Raw genomic sequence first — 4,886 nt, 5'->3', positions numbered from 1 at the left:
AAACTTACACTCAAAATAAACAGCCTTTGGATTAATTTCAAAGTTCAAAATTTTGCCAGTTAGGTGTTAAGCGAACGCGCTTTCAAAATCTGAAGAAAAAAAGGAAATGATTTTTTGATCATAGTACCACTTTAAAGTTCTCCGTTTCATTCACCTTAACCCTCAAGTTCAAATGTCGGCATGGACAATAGTAACTGCGAAACGTGACCTTTTCTCTTTTTGAGCTGTATTTGGTATCATACTTACCGCGCATGCTCATTTTGCTTACGTAGCATTTGATAGCGCGGTCTATTCAATCTCATCACTCCTTTGCTCGATTGTTTCTGAATTTGAGTTGGCGCTAGGTAATACCGATCATGTCGAAGAGGTAAAAAACTTAAGCCAAATCTTAGGTCCGTTGTTCACAACCAGCTTTATGCTAACCCTTGCTGTTCTCTTAGTAAATATTTTAATCTCAATTTTGGATATAAGTTTGCACGAAGTTAAAGAGGATGAGGAAAAGGTTGAGGAGGCAGTCGATATGGCGGCTTTCATAAAAACTCTTCTATTTGACACTGGAAAGAAAAAGGAGACCGAAGAGACCCTATATGCTCGAAGCATATAGGAAACGCAGCGATGTCTAGTTCATCAATACCATCAAAGAATGTTAAAATACGAAAAACAGAAGTAAGAACACACAAAATAATTAGAAGTGGGATGACCAGCAAAACGGGTTGTATCTAACTCACCTTATTTGATGTGATATAAATAATGACTAAAGACTTAGCGCACCGTTTCTTTATACGGGAACGATAAAATACTGTTGCGGGTAGATTTTATTGGTGTTGGTGAACGGAATACTAAAATCTCGAGAAAATATGATCTGCAATTGAACTTCAACACCGTTTTTGTACAGATCCAGGAAATCCGCAGTAATTATAAAATGCCTCATGCACCTGTAGGTTGCTTTTATGTAGGTTGCTTTTATATATTTAACCATAATTCCTTAGAAACCTTGACGTAGTGAAACAATATATGGGAGCCTTGTAATACGGAGAAAGTTATTTGTCGTCTGGAAAGTTCTCGTTTCAGGATTTGAGAGAAAGCATATTAAATTACTTCTCTGGTGGCCATAGCACGCCTGCGGCGCGCTTTATCTTACTTAAACAAAAGTATTCCGTAAATTAAAAGCTTCAACTATTTAAACCTTGTGTTCTTTCCCATCGAAAGGGATACTTGAAAATACCTTACTCACAAATGATAGTGAAGTTCACTCGCCAGAAATTTAGGAAATACTTGTCTCGTATTCTGTTCGGAATGGCCACACAAAGGTTCTTTTGGAACGTTGTTTTAGTTAAATCCGTGATCCACAGGGTACTGCCTTTTCATTAAAAGCATAGTTAATAGAGGGGAATGGTTATGAAACCCGACAAATTTCTTTGTTGTAGGTTTTTGTTCTCTTTTTTGGCCTTGACCGTGCACAAAACACAACAGTTGTTTACTCCGTACTGAGGAACAAGCCAATAGACACGTGTTGGTTACATAATTCATGCATAGTGTATGAGCGCAAAACAAAAGATTGTGCACGGTCGTGGACTTTCCAACCTAAATCTTGGTATCTTTGTTTGCTCCTTTGATGTTTGCCGAGCTTCCAAACCAGTCGACTCTATTAACTATGTTGACTGAAAAGGGAGGGTAAACAGTCCGTATTGTATTCATGGTATTGACTTTCGGAACATCACGAAATATACTCAGTTTAACCGTATTATTCATAAACTCAGTTAAAATGTCAAAGAAGAAATCAAGACATTATTCCCCATGACGAGGTAAAGAAGAATAATATTATGATAAGGTAGTCCTGTTGTTCGTTTCGTCTAAGCAAAGGTAACAACTGATCACGGGAATGTACCTTTGGTCTCTCAAGTCTTTTCTCCAGTCTTTTTCTGTTAGGGACACCGTGTAAAATGTGGATTCGCTATTTAAACCTCATTCGGTCTGCAGATAACTACCTACATATAAAAGGGAGGTTAAAGTAAAAGTATATCAACTAATTTAAGATTCCTGTTTTAGACTTTCGTTTTAATTTTTCCTCTTAAAGACAATCTTCTCACTCTTGTAATGAGGAAACCAGGAGCCTTTTGTCAAAACCTTTTTTCACCAGCATATATTAGGCCACCCCCTTTTTTTTGTTTTCGTTTAGTGTCGAATGTGTTTCCTCATATTGGGTCGGTCGATCGGATTAAACCCCCCAAAAAAAAAAAAATAATCATAAACAGTCTCGGAATCGGAGGCCTGGTACCCTAGCATCATAGCAGTGGAGCCAGAAAAACAACAAGACGTGAACCCAAAATCAATATAGCGGAAAAGTTGGTGGATTTTGTTCGGTTGTTGTATGATCGTCATAATCATGAAGCTGGAAGGCCACTTACTTATCGGAGGTGACGACACCATCCACAAGTAAGACAGACATCGTTAACACCACGTTCAAGTTGCACGTGCATGAATGAAAGAAACATAAAGGTGACAGAACTAAGCAAATACATATGGACATTAAGAGACAGAATATTAGCTTTCCAGCGAAAAGTGAAGAAACCGAGATCATATTCCAACATTAGAAAGAATGTGGTTTGTGTTTATAGGAAAACTATTTCATAATATGCAATCCTGAAATGACCACACTCAACATTAGAAATGACCGCACATCTTGCTGCAGACACTCCGGGCTACGGTATACTATTAAGCAAAACTTCAACTGCTTCCCAAAAAATGTCATTTGTTCGGCTACTTGAAACCAATGTAATTTAATTTAGAGTATGTTGGCTCCACATCTACTGAATTTAAAGTTAGATTTCGCTATATTTAGTCAAGCCTACGTTATTAAGCACAAAAAAAGAATGAGAGAATTAGCAGTGCACGAGAACAGTTTTCCGATTGACATTTTTCAAGATAATTTAAAGCCATCTTCACTTGGACTAATTGTCACTAGACAGGCCAACTCAAATTGTTTACCTTCAATCCGAATGGCCTGAACTCCCTGCTGTCTGGCACTAACCTGTATCCAAAAAGTCTATAAATCGTATCCATGACCATTATTTTTGGGAATTATGAGGACAAAGACGAATTTCCATTCGCACATAACCGCGGCAAGTGACTCTAGCAGAACTGGACTCCAAACAAACCATCAACATAATGGTTTAAAACGACAATAAAAAAGACTCTCGAGACTTCGAATACCAAAATATCCCAACAAAGTCACAGTTGGTTTCCCAAATGACACATTGAATCACCTCAATTATGAAATACCTTTATTCAGAGAGAGAGGAAAATAAATAAATAATAGAAAAGCTCGAATCATTTTAGGCCTTTGCTCTCACGTTGGCCCACCAACACTCCACCCCATAAGCACAAATTTAAAGAGAGTAGAGGTTAATTTTTTTGGCAGACAAGCAAACCTTGAGAAATTTATGCATGGGTCTAATAAAGTTAACTCCCGAACCAAAGTTGACGTAACAATGGGAAACCGTTGTCTAGCTATTTCCATCGAGATGACTCAGTTTAAAAATAATTGTCTTTATTTATAATTAAGTTGCTTTGGTAAGCCTGACTCCTTTTTGCATGAATTCTTCGGTCCTTAACTTCTTGAACTAAAGACAAGCGTGAAAGAACAGGAAAAAGTTAAATGATGCAACATAATAACCTAAATATATACAACTGTAGGTGTTTTAATTGAAAGATATACCGGCTAGTTCTGATGTGTCATCTTATGGCTGATCTCTTAATTCTAACGTAAACGTTTCCAAGGAAATGTGATGAAATATTAATAAATTTATCTTGATGATTTCATTTCATTATATGGTGCGTGTAACCAAATTATTATGGGAGAGAATTGATCCAAAGAAAGCAACGGGAACTGTAGAACTGGAATGGCCCCGTGCTATAACAAAATTTGAGCTTTGATGACTATTTCCTTGGCCTAGAAAAATACAATCAAAAGGAAACAAACTCGACTTCGCTTTTTCAGGTGAGTCATTGTGAATCCATTTAAAAGATGCTTTTGCGTAGCTCACGGTGTCTTTTGTTCAGTTTCAATTTCTGTCAGGTGTCAAATCCTCTTCTCCTTAATTTTAGGTAAATCGACTGCATTTCTCTAGTGTAATCTTGGATCATGTTAAAGCCAAATTCAAATATCTTGCATTTTTGTGATATGTATTGACTTGGAAAACAGCTACGTTTAACGCAATGTGGCCTATGGCAAAAACAAAACTCACGGGCCAATGGTTTTTTTGCATGGCTTTAATAACTAGACTGGCTGTGACCGAAAGACAAGCAGTTTAAGTAACACTGTAAGTTTTTATTTCAGTGTACTTTGCAACATTTAAACCTGTGATTTGTGTACCATGAGCCTCTCCCTTAAAATTTATCCATTTCAGTTGTAAGCGTGGTATCTACAGTAAACCTCAATTCTTGGAGTTGGCAGGTCAAATGTTGTCTGTTCCTTGGTCATTAAGGTACTGATAAGGGAATCTAAATAAAGCTTGAAAGTCCGATGAGCAAAGCCACTATCGATTATATCCAAAATGTTTGTTTGTCTTGAGTCGGTTCAACAAAGTAAAGAAGAATTCAAGGTACAAAAAAGGTTTAATATTTTATCGTCTGATGATTCACATGAATAAAATACGAACAGAATACTTGCAATTATTGTATACTCAACAGAATATCGCGTTTCTGATTACACTGTACACTTCATAAGATTCAGTACGTAGCACATCCGGCTAGAGGTATGTTGATTGCGTGTGTGTGAAGCTAAAAAGAACTTCAGATCAGCCTTTTATTTTGTTTATTTTTCAGAAAATCATGTTTTCGTTTATGGTAACTGCTATCTGGACGGTGGCTCTATATGGAGAACA

The sequence above is a fragment of the Montipora foliosa genome, chromosome 12 (genome assembly GCF_036669935.1).
Source record: "Montipora foliosa isolate CH-2021 chromosome 12, ASM3666993v2, whole genome shotgun sequence".
Lineage (NCBI taxonomy): Eukaryota > Metazoa > Cnidaria > Anthozoa > Scleractinia > Acroporidae > Montipora > Montipora foliosa.
Note: the sequence above shows the minus strand (reverse complement) of the source record.